The 13,390-nt window shown below is 38.7% G+C and overlaps 1 protein-coding gene across 1 annotated transcript in view; it reads right to left on the bottom strand.

Annotated features, from left to right (window-relative positions):
* Positions 1-13,136, bottom strand: part of LOC121388897 (sodium- and chloride-dependent glycine transporter 1-like) — a 55,457-nt gene extending 42,321 nt beyond the window's left edge. The window contains exon 1 of the mRNA XM_041520434.1: positions 12,644-13,136. The gene's annotated coding sequence lies outside the window, so the exon portion shown is untranslated. The remainder of the gene's footprint in view (positions 1-12,643) is intronic.
* Positions 13,137-13,390: the final 254 nt, after the last annotated feature.

Here is a 13,390-nt window from a genome sequence, read left to right on the forward strand (position 1 = left end):
GGCCATCGGTCTACAGGCTGGTAGGTATTGGGTTCGGATCCCAGTCGAGGCATGGGATTTTTAATCCAGATACCGACTCCAAACCCTGAGTGAGTGCTCCGCAAGGCTCAATGGGTAGGTGTAAAAAAACTTGCACCGACCAGTGATCCATAACTGGTTCAACAAAGGCCATGGTTTGTGCTATCCTGCCTGTGGGAAGCGCAAATAAAAGATCCCTTGCTGCCTGTCGTAAAAAGAGTAGCCTATGTGGCGACAGCGGGTTTCCTCTAAAAACAGTGTCAGAATGACCATATGTTTGACGTCCAATAGCCGATGATAAGATAAAAAATCAATGTGCTCTAGCGGCGTCGTTAAATAAAACAAACTTTACTTTACTGTCTCTTGAAAGATGACCTGCGATTTTTTGGGGGTAATTTTAGAAATGTAGCGGGTTTCCTCTGATGACTACGAATCAGAATTAGATTAATTAATTTATGCAATCCAGTGGTGTCGTTAAACAAACCAAAACAAACTTATACTAAACTTATAGTTTTAAACTTATTTGCAATAAACCAGAGTTTTACCGACGAGGCAAAAAGGGAAACTTGTATACAATTGCCCAGGCCCGTCCCACGAAGCGATCGTAGCGCTAAGATTACATTAATATAAACGTGTTTTGTTTAACGATACCACTAGAGCACATTGCTTTATTAATCATCAGCTATTGGATGTTAAACATATGGTAATTTTGACAGTCATGGAGAGGAAACCCGTTACATGTTTCCATTAGTAGCAAGTCATCTTCTATATGCACTATCCCAGTCAGGATAGCACATACCACGGCTTTTTCATATATCAGTCGTGGTGCACTGGCTGGAACGAAAAATTACTCACTGGGCCCACCGACGGGGATCGATCCAGACCGACCGCGCATCAGGCGTGCGCTTTACCACTGGGCTACGCCCCGCTCCACCTTATTATAAATGCCTACCTATCGTCTGCCCTTGAGGTGATTTTAGCGCTTCGTGAACGGGGCCAAGTTGACTGACTTCCACAATCGGTGTTTCTCGGTCACCGTGACAACAACACAAATCACTATCAACTTACCCGATGCGACAAAAATGAATAAATATTTTCTAAATTACACTTGACGGTAAAACATCAACTATTATAACTGTGTAAACACCATGACTACGTACAATGCCGTATTATGTAGTCAGAATTTCGGTAACGTATGAAATATGCATTTTTTCACTTGCTTTGTTTCCACATTCAGGAGCTAATAGTACGTTTAAGTATATACACTACTCATAACAAGTTAGGGGTCAATAGTTTATTGGATAATTTCAAACTCATACGAAACTAACATGTTAACCGTTCGTATATGGGGCTCGCCTGATGCGCGGTCAGTCTAGGATCGATCCCCGTCTGTGGGCCCAACTGGGCTATTTCTAAGACTATAATACAAAATGTTTGACATCCAACAGCCGATGATTAATAAATCGATGTGCTCTGTTGGTGTCGTTAAACAGAAACAAATTTAAACTTGTTGGTATGTTGAGTGAAAATTAATCTCATGCAACAACTGAACGTGCATTTCGTTTTCAGCAACATTAACGATCATTACGAAAACAAATTATTGATGCGTGACGCTGCGTGTATTCGGTACTTTCATTATTTAAAAAAATCTTTATCAGGACCATCGGTGCCCCAAATACAGAAATCAAGGCCAAACGTCTCTTGTGTTCAGTATAATAGTATGGTGAAATGCACTCGCATTTAAAATATATATTTAGGCTACTGTCCCTTAACTCGTTTTGAAAAGTATATGTCTAATTTATACGCAATTTACTTCTGCCGGTTTCTAAATGAGGGTGGCATTATATTCTGAGGTATTGTCCTGAATTTACAACACATGTTTTATACATTTTCATTCTTTCAACAGCTGCTTATTTTATAGAATTTCCTTTCCAACCCATAGGACCTTTAGCGACGCTACTAAACGAATTATGCATACAATGCTGTCATGTCAGAAGATCCACGGTAGAAGGTGCCAATGTTTTCCTTGTTATGTTTGGAATTAGGTGATGAACACGTACTCTTAGCCTAAGTACTAAAGCCTAACTACCAATGAAGCCAGTGCACCACGCCTGGTACATCAAAGGCCGTGGTATGTGTTATCCTGTCTATGGGATGGTGCATATAAAAGATCCCTTGCTGCTAATCGAAAAGGGTAGCCCATGAAGTGGCGACAGCGGGTTTCCTCCCACAATATCTGTGTGGTCCTTAAACATATATCCGGCGCCATATAACCGTAAATCAAATGTGTTGAGTGTGTCGTTAAAGAAAACATTTCCTTCCTTCCCTCAATATCTGTGTGGTCCTTAACCATATGTCCAACGCCGTATAACCGTAAATAAAATGTGTTGAGTGTGTCGTTAAAGAAAACATTTCCTTCCTTCCCTCAATATCTGTGTGGTCCTTAACCATATGTCCAACGCCGTATAACCGTAAATAAAATGTGTTGAGTGTGTCGTTAAAGAAAACATTTCCTTCCTTCCCTCAATATCTGTGTGGTCCTTAACCATATGTCCAACGCCGTATAACCGTAAATAAAATGTGTTGAGTGTGTCGTTAAAGAAAACATTTCCTCCCTTCCCTCAATATCTGTGTGGTCCTTACCAAGTAACCGTAAATAAAGTGTGATGATGAGTGACGTAGCCTAGTGGTAAAGCGCTCGCCTGATGCGCGCTCGGTCTAGGATCTACCTTCCGTCGGTGGGCCCATTTTGTTCCAGCCAGTGCACCACGAGTGGTATATCAAAGATTGTGGTATGTGCTATCCGGTCTGGGGGGATGTAGCGGGTTTCCTGTCCAAGACTATGTCCAAATGTTTGACATCCAACAGCCGTTGATTAATAAATCAATGTACTCTAGTGGTGTAGTTAAACAAAATAAACTTTTCGCAGATATAAATCACAGAATACTTTTTCCCTGTCCAGACCAGGGGGAAAATGAAGATGGAACATGGGCGGGGTAGAGGGCACTGGACCATCCCACCTATGATGACTGCGCATCAATTGTCAGTTAAAACGCAAATTAATGTACACGTATAATATAACTGCCCCTTCTACAACCCCCACCCCACCCCTTCACTTCCTAAATTTTGCGATAGTTATAATTTTATTATATATTAATTTTCATTTTTTTAAGATCTCCCTACAAACCTCCCCCAAAGTTCCCTTGGCATTCCACCTCATGTCACTGCTCCTCCCCCCCCCCAACACCCTAAATGGATTTTCTGGATCCGCCACTGCTACCTAACAGCTATCTAGGGTTCGAAATGAATAACAGCGTTATTTTCTTTTGCTTTTTTAAAATTTGTTTACGTCAATTACAACTAATATTGTGAGTAGAATGATAACGTTTCAGGTCAACTCATTTTGCCCGGAAGATGACATCGCTTTTGCCCGAATGCGAAGATTTGCCCCATCTCCAATCCCCTGTCTGGAATGTTTACGATTTTACAGGTGCACTTAGCCCGAGTACTCTGCCGTGGTACAGCGCTCGCTCGATGCGCGGTCGGTGTGGGATCGATCCCCGTCGGTGGGCCCACTGGGCTATTTCTCGCTCCAGCCAGTGCACCACGACTGGTATATCAAAGGCCGTGGTATGTACTACCCTGTCTGTGGGATGGTGCATATATTTAAAGATCCCTTGCTGCTAATCGAAAAGAGTAGCCCATGAAGTGGCGACAGCGGGTTTCCTCTCTCATTATCTGTGTGGTCCTTAACCATATGTTTGACGCCATATAACCGTACAATCTAATTAAAATTATCCCCACTATTACATGTGGATCTAACAGCAGCCCGTTGGAGGTCATGTTCAGTTGACCTTTCATTCGACCAATCAAAACCTTATTTGCAAAATCATGCCAGTGATTTGAAAAGAATTTGAAAACATTCGGGATTATGCCGAGGGTATACGAAATGATTCGGGTGAATTACGAACTATGCCGAAAACTAATTTCAATATAAAATGTTATGTAAAATTCGTTTCAAGACAAAAAAAACAACAAAAAACCCACAAAACAACCGTGATGGTATAGCCATAAAATCTGTTTATACTAAAGTATTAATCAAAATTATACCCAGGTGATTTTCCAATCTTATATATTAGTTATGAAAATCCCTGGAGTAAAAACCATGACAATGTGTCAGTATTATCATGACTTGTTATGGTATTCAAACAACCGGTACAAAATATGACAATAAATGACCTGTTATAGATAGAAATATGAGGTGTATTTACAATTTTACTGCAAAACATATGTAATTTGGAACATACTATAACACCCAGATTGATATTGATTAAAGCTGACGGGTCAAATCGCAAGTACTAAGCTAAGCAGAGGGGTGGTCTCAGGTGTGTGTTCAATATAAAACTGGGTGTTATAGTCTGGTTCAAATTACACATGTTTTGCAGTAAACTTGTAAATACATCTCATATTTCTATCTATAACAGGTCATTTATTGTCATTTTTTCTATCGGTTGTTTGAATACCATAACAGGTCATAATAATACTGACACATTTTTATGGTTTTTATTCGATTTTCATAACTAATATATATATAACACTGGAAAATCACCTGGGTATAATTTTGATTAGTACTTTAGTATACAATCCAGAGTTTATTACTACACTTTCCCCCCTGTTTTTTCAATGTTGAAATAGACCAACAAGGTCAGGTCAGGTTAGAGGGTTTAACGTGCACATTCAGAGCAAGCTGTTGTAGCGCACGCCTGTTCTGGGCACAGGTGCCGGGCTTAGCCGGTCCTCCTTCCAGGACAGGAAAGGTAGGGGTGGTGGAATGAAGGACCACCTGCACTAGAAGGTGCAAGGGAGCACCAGCAGTCCGGCCGGAGCCGGTAGCAGGTGGGATGCTATGGCGCATTTTTGAACGGTCGATCGAAAGATAAAGAAAGAAATGTTTTATTTAACGACGCACTCAACACATTTTATTTACGGTTATATGGCGTCAGACCACACATATTTTGAGAGGAAACCCGCTGTCGCCACTACATGGGCTACTCTTTCCGATTAGCAGCAAGGGATCTTTCATTTGTGCTTCCCACAGGCAGGATAGCACAAACCATGGCCTTTGTTGAACCAGTTATGGATCACTGGTCGGTGCAAGTGGTTTACATCTACCCATTGAGCCTTGCGGAACACTCACTCAGGGTTTGGAGTCGGTATCTGGATTAAAAATCCCATGCCTCGACTGGGATCCGAACCCAGTACCTACCAGCCTGTAGACCGATGGCCTAGACCGGTCAAAAGATAAAGTCAGGAGCTACGTATAGGTTTTGATATTAGTGAGTTGAGAGTAGCTCGATACTTAGACCTATTGATGCTGGGGTGTCTCCCTAGGTTGCCCGCTATTGCATTAATAGTCTCGCTCGATATTTTTAGAATTTGTATGCTCGCGAATAACGCTATATAAGGCGAAGTGTAATTGGTCGATTTTTAAATTGTTATTTATAGATGAAATGTAACCTGGACATGGGAGTCCATGCAATGATGTTAGATCTACTGATAGACCAGTAGAGCTAATTTTAATCAGATTGATAACCGTAAATGAAATGTGTTGAGTGCGTCGTTAAATAAAACATTTCTTTCTTTCTTTCTTTCTGCCGTGTAACCACTACATGACGAAAACCGACAGCACCCACTTTCAATAGTGTTCCGGTTAAATCAGTACGTGCTGACAGGTTTTTTCCTGGAGTGTGTCGTGTATTAGTGGTTAACATGTTAAATATTTGCTATCAGCTGACTCGAAAATTATTGATGTAACGGTATTTAGCGTCAAACTTATTCTGGTATTAGAGCGGGAATCTTTCCCTACCACGCGGTAGGCAGCAATTCCGTGCTTTTGCTATACAATTATCTCTGGCTGAGAGAGCGATTATAACCGTCCAAATGTGCGTCTAGCTCTCGTGTGTCAGTGTGAACCGAATAACGCCTTGTATTGTCTGTGGAAATCAAAACACCTGTATGTCACAACAGACAGTCACGGTACATCAGTGGCCTGATCAGACAGTTAAAAGTTTGTTTTGTTTAACTACACCACTAGAGCACATGGTTTATTATAATCATCGGCTATTGGATGTCAAACGTTTGGGTAATTTTGACATATAGTCTTAGAGAGGAAACCCGCTAAATTTTCCCATTATCCGACTGCCGAAATGCTTTGGATAATAAGTTGTGTGCTTTCATTACTACAGGGGTTACAAAACGTTTGTTTTGATTAACAACACCACTAGAGGACGTTGATTAATTACTCGTCGGCTTTTGGATGTCAAACATTTGATAATTCTGACTAAGTTTTTACCGCTACTGACTAGACAGTTGAATAGATACACCGAGGTGCTTCGATCCTGCGACGCAATCACCTCAAGCATTGTGTGTGTGTGTGTGTGTGTGTGTGTGTGTGTGTGTGTGTGTGTGTGTGTGTGTGTATATATATATATATATATATATATATATATATTATAATTCCAAGAAACAATCTACCGGCCTCGATGGTATCGTGGTTAAGCCATCGGACATACGGCTGGTAGGTACACAGTTCGCAGCCCGGTACCGACTCCCACTCATAGCGCGTTTTAACGACTCAATGGGTAGGTGTAAGACCACTACACCATCTTCTTTCTCACTAACCACAAACCAACTAAAAATTAACCCACTCTCCTGGACAGACAGCACTGATAGCTGAAGTGTGTGGCCAGGACAGCGAGCTTGAACATTAATTGGATATAATCACACACACACAAAAACGTGAAATGAAACAATCTAAGTTTGAGACAAATATATGTACTAAAGTCTTCCAAGAGGACCAAATAATTTTAACATGTAAAAAATGGGAATTTTAGTCACAAATCACGTACCATAATTTTGCAAGTGCTGAGTAGGGCCAAACAAAGATGTGTTAGACAGGAAGCAACACACAAATGGCTAGGTTTCACCAAATATCAAATATTCTACACATGACCAGTGAGTATGACGGGGTCAAGAGTTTAGGGCAGGGCGAACCTGCATGTTTCTCTAAACGTCTACGACATATCGGTTACCAGCACTACTGACGGGTCATGGAGTAACGGGACCCGGGGTCGCGGGGCAGGTGTTCTTTGAAGTAGACCAATGCACACACACCATGTAGAGCACAATTTATTGAGAAAGAAGGAATGAATAAATGAATGAATGTTTAACGATACCCCAGCACGAAAAAATACATCGGCTATTGGGTGTCAAACTATGGTAATGCAAACAAATAAAGTGATGATCAACATCAATATAAGAATTCAAGATTTAAATAAAAACAGTGTAAAGAACTGTGCAAAAATACAAATATCACAAAAAGATACTGACTTTTACTCAAAATTTCAAGTTTGTGCTGTATTGGCCATTCTCAAAGAGAATGTTACACCCCTGCACCACGGTGAGGTTACAGCACGCGCAGGGGTTATAGAGAATGAATGAATGAATGAATGAATGAATGTTTAACGACACCCCAGCACGAAAAATACATCGGCTATTGGGTGTCAATCTATGGTAATGCAAATAAATAAAGTGATGATTAACATCAATATAAAAATTCAAGGTTTAAACAAAAACAGTGTAAAGAACTGTGCAAAAACACAAATATCACAGAATTTTACGGATACTGAATTTTACTCAAAACTTCAATTTTGTGCTGTATTGGCCATTCTCAAAGAGAATGTTACACCCCTGCACCACGGTGAGGTTACAGCACGCGCAGGGGTTATAGAGAAGGAAGAAAATGAAGGAAATGTTTTATTTAACGACGCACTCAACACATTTTATTTACGGTTATATGACGTCAGACATATGGTTAAGAACCACACAGGTATTGAGAGAGGAAACCCGCTGTCGCCACTTCATGGGCTACTCTTTTCGATTAGCAAGGGATCTTTTATATGGATCATCCCAAAGACAGGATAATACATACCACGGCCTTTGTTACACCAGTTATGGAGCACTGGCTGGAACAAGAAATAGCCCAATGGGTTCACCGTCGGGGATCGATCCTAGACCGGCCGAGCATCAAGAGAACGCTTTACCACTGGGTTACGTCCCGCCCCCAATTTATAAAGAATGTTTTGTTTTTGTTTAACGACACCACTAGAGCACGGATGTCAACCTTTCTGGTAATATTGACATATATATATAGTCTGAGAAAGGAAACCCTCTATATTTTTCCATTAGTAGCAAGGGATCTTTTATATGCACCATCCCAAAGGCAGCCAGCGTAGCACATACCAGGACCTTTGATATTCAATATTTATAGAGAGATATCTTATAAACCAAACAGCACTCCCCATGGTTGGGTGCACCCCCCCCCCATAATCCGTCCCTGTGGAGAGGGGTTCCCAGTTACACGGACCCCCCCCCCCCCCCCCCCCGGCTAAAACACTACCACCACGTAGATCTAAATTGATGTCCACATGTGTGTACCCTCTCGTCCCCTCATTCATGCACAACGATGTTTCGGAAACCCCCCTTACCTAAAGCATAATCCGTCTCTGCTCCACACACACACACGCACGCACGCACAGCCACAGGCACACGCACACGCAAGAAATAACCCATCCTGTCTACGCCAGTGATAGTTAAAGCGGCAGTACCCGGAATATTTTTATTATTTAAGCATATAGAACAGAAAATCCAATAACGTTTGGTGCATATAGGGTTACAAAAAATGATCAATTCTCTGTTTAATTATACCCAAAATTGGGATTTAACTGTCAATACAAATAAAACTAAAATTGTTGTTTTTAGAAACGGAGGTAAATTACGAGATAATGAGAAATGGTACTTTAATGGATGTAAACTAGAGGTTGTAAATGAATTTATTTATCTTGGCGTTTTATTTTTCTATAATGGTAAATTTGCACGTACACAGAAGCGATTTGCAGAACAAGGACGGAAGGCATTATTCTCAATATTGAATGTATGTAGGAACAATTTCTTCAATATCGAAACAATGCTTGCTGTTTTTGATACATATATTAACTCTATCCTTAGTTATGGTGCTGAAGTTTGGGGCTTTCACTCGGGTCATGATGTTGAAAAAGTACATATACAATTTTGTAAAAGATTATTGGGTGTAAGAAAAGGAACGTGTAACGAATTTGTTTATAGCGAACTGGGACGGTTTCCACTTCAAATAAGAAAACTGAGAATTTTTAAATATTGGGTAAAATTACGTAACACTACAAATTGTATTCTAAGGGGTATATATGAAGAAATGGCACACTATAACGATAATTGGTTAATTAACATTAGGCACGAATTGTATTCACTTGGATTGAACTATATTTGGAATTTATCGTATATTGACGACAGTATTTACATTATAATCAAAGAAAAAATATTAGATACTTTTAAGCAATTATGTTACAGTAAAACAATGACAACGTCTAGAGGACTTTTATATCAACATTTATTAAATGAATTTAGATTACAAACGTATTTAAGATTGCCAATGGAAACGCGATATATAAAAGAAATATGTAAGATTAGAATATGCGCTCATAAATTAAATGTAGAATCTGGCAGGTATCGAAACATTGAACGATCAGAAAGAATATATACTCTGTGTAACGCTAATGCCATAGAAGATGAATACCACTTTATAACAGTGTCCACAATACAAAGATTTGTGTTGTAAATATATAAAAATGTATTATTATAAGAGGCCAAGTGTGTATCGTTTTATACAGTTATTAACCACCGGTAACAATAAGGAATTGAATAACCTAGGCAAATATTTAGTGCAAGCGAATACAATTAGAGATCGGTTAATGCAGGATGATAGTTAATGTAATAAATGTAACTTATATCACTTCATTTGTCCATGATTATATATAAACCACACCCACCATAGTTTTGCACGTGTGTATTTTGTATTACTATGTTGTATTATTTATGTTATGTATTCAGCTGATGAGTTGTAAAACTCAAAGCAAATAAAGAACTTGAACTTGAATATATGACGTCGCACTCCGCATTGGTTTCACTACGCTGGCTTATCCAGGTCAAAAACAAAGCCCGTATTTTGAAAGTGGGACACTTTTGACGGGCTCGTACCGATTTCGGTTTTCATTGGCTTATCACAAGTATAGAATTCCCCAACAAGAGATCATGTGCGATTTCGCAATTTTTGAACAAATTTAACTGTCTTGATTGAGGGGTCCAAAACATATTTATATCCATAGAGGTATGGTACAACGCCTTCCCAGGGGTCGGTGGGTGGGGGATTTGCTTTGAAATTTTGACAGTGGCCAGCTGTTGGCACACGCGTTACATGTAAGGGGGTGTTACTAATTACGTAACGCTTTAGGGGTAGAGGAAGAGGTTACTGTGTTCGATTTACGTAACATTTTTCAAGACTATATGTTATTTTTATTCATTACTTAGACCTAAAAAGCTGTTTTTTGGAAATGCGTGGTCAGTCTAGGATCGATCCCCATCGGCGGGTATATAAAAAACCATGGTATGTGATATCCGGTCTGTGGGATGGTACATATAAACGATCCCTTGCTAAAAAAAATATTTAAAAATGTAGCGGGTTTCCAAGGCGCGTGTGCAGGGATTTCAGCGGGGTTGGGGTTATAGACTGTGTTGAGCGAAGTTTATACGGGGCCATGCTCCCCCCAACAATACATTTCAATTTCTTTTAAGCTTGGGCAAGTAAGGGTTTCGACCTCCAATACCCTCCCACTGCACCCGATTCCTCTCTAAGATTATATGTGAAAATTACCAAATGTTAGACATCCAACAGCAGATGGAAGGAAGGATAGGATATGTTTTATTTAACGACGCACTCAACACATTTTATTTACGGGGTTTGCATGGGGTCGGATGATTATTAAATCAATATGCTTTATCTTTGATGTCGTTAACCCCCCCCCCCCCCCCCCAATCCTTTCCAAACGAAATAATATTTATTTGAATTTGTCGATTTTAACACGTAAAATTAAGAAGTGAAAACGTTCATTGTCTACTTTAGTATATTTTATTTTAAAAATATATACATGATTAATGTGTTACTAGTATACAAACTAAACTTTGAAAGTTCTACTAACACTTTATAAAATAACAATTCTGAAATAGGAAGGTACGACTGTCGATAATACGTTATCAAGTTCAAACCGGTTTTAACTAAAGACTAAAGTAGTGTCGGAAATAGAATAAAAATGATTTTCGTCAATTATTTCTTTCATATTAAACTGACAAGTAAATATTTTGTAAATATCTATTTAATAATACTCTACCTAATTTACAATTTACTTGTTTTGGCTCTCCTTGATGTACAAGGTGGTGTTTACTCTTGAAATTAAAATAAAGTTGTCAGTAAACAGGATATTTGTGACCTTTATTGGAACAGACTATTAACACATTTTGATCATGTGTCAATTTCATTTACCCATAAACAAACTTTTGATTTAAAACTGAAAGTTAACTGATTATTTTGAATTGCAGCATAAATTATTAATTATGACCAGCATATTTAGTGAATATAAATTCAATATTAGTACATTAGAAATTTACACAATCGTGCAGCAACTTAAAGGTGCTATATCATAGTTATATGTGAGCATCTGTTTGTGATAAAGATTCTCCAATAAAAATGTATTTTCTACCAGTAAATAAAATTATTTCCTATAATCATTTATGGACATATAATTAAAGGTGTAGTTTTTAAATGTTTGCAATAGCTGTCATTATGCAACTTTGAGATAGTACCTTTAATACCAGTATAATAGATCACAAACTCAAAATGGTTCTTGACAGTTTTGCTTAAAAGTTACTTATAAATGTCTACAAATATTTTGCTTTGGAGAGGAATAGGGGTAAACTGTCATCAAAAACAGTCCCTCATATATTGTAACAGCAATGAAATTGACACACGTTGATAAAAATGTATTATAGTCTGTTCCAATAAAGTGCACAAATCACCTGTCTACTGACATCTTTATTTTAATTTCAAGAGTAAACACCACCTTGTACATCAATGGGAGCCAAAACAAGTAAATGCTAAAGTAGGTCGACTATCATTAAAAAGATATTTACATAATATTTACTTGTCTGTTTAATATGTAAGACATAATCGACGAAAATAATTTTTATTCTATTTCCGACAGTACTTTAGTACCGTATCCTCAACCGAACGTTCTTCGTACAGCGCAAGATTTCTCTTTTAATTTTTTGAGACGAACCCTATAATTTGAAATCGGCAAACGCACGTGTTAACTGAAACTGACAACAGGTTGTCGTTTGTGCTTTGCGAGCTATGGCGGCACAGGCGACGAATCAAGCATATACGTTTGACGATATCCGTTCATAGCGAACACATACGACTTTTTTAAAATTGCATTTGAGCCTGTATTTCACATGTGTACATGATGTTATAATATGGTAACCAGAGAATGTAGGCCTAACTTTAAATTATGCGATCTCTCCTTTTTGTATTATGTAGGTCTAAATGGAAAAATTTACATATATATTTTAGGGAAATTAAATAAATAATAAAATTAAATAATCGTGATGAAAAAAAGTGTGTATTAGGCTATACACTTACCTGAATGGTTCTAGTGAACGAGTGGCATGCTAATGTTGCGTCACGGTATAAACCAGGTGGTCAAAGTCCATTTCATTCAGTCTTGCATTGCGGTACACACTGCATGGATACCTCTGTTCGGAATGAACGTCTCTGTACTACTGGGAACCTAACCCAGAATAAAAACGTGGCTTCTAACGAACAGTTGCTGATGGTCAAACGCGGTGTGCTTGACCTGAGTCCGACACACACCTGCTGCCTACAATCTGCCCCAAAACCTGATAACACGACAACAGAAGGATCACGAAAATACATTACATGTGGTTAGTTATCGCCGTCCTTCTTTTTTTTTTTTTAGGTCACTTGTCAGTGTTTGTTTACTGGCCGTGACACCGCACGTATGACCTTAGTCACTGAAATTAGTATAAATCTGCTTGAGGAAACGAAAATGTATAAGTCAATAAATAAATAACAGCAACTCAAATCTCCAAATACGATAACAGCACAATTCCCCACAACGGAAACACCAAAGCTGGAGGTATAACCGGCATGCTTTATTTCATTTATCGATTGGAGATACATGTTTGATGCAATCTAATAGTGGAGCTAATTTTAATTAGAATGATGTTTGACGTTACTACAAGTGCATTAAAGTTTGTTTGTTTAACAACACCACTAGATCACATTGATTAACTAATAATCGGCTATTGGATGTCAAACATTTGGTCAAATATTCTGACAGGTAGGCCTAGTCTTAGAGAGGAAACT

This window comes from Gigantopelta aegis, chromosome 14 (genome assembly GCF_016097555.1).
Source record: "Gigantopelta aegis isolate Gae_Host chromosome 14, Gae_host_genome, whole genome shotgun sequence".
Lineage (NCBI taxonomy): Eukaryota > Metazoa > Mollusca > Gastropoda > Neomphalida > Peltospiridae > Gigantopelta > Gigantopelta aegis.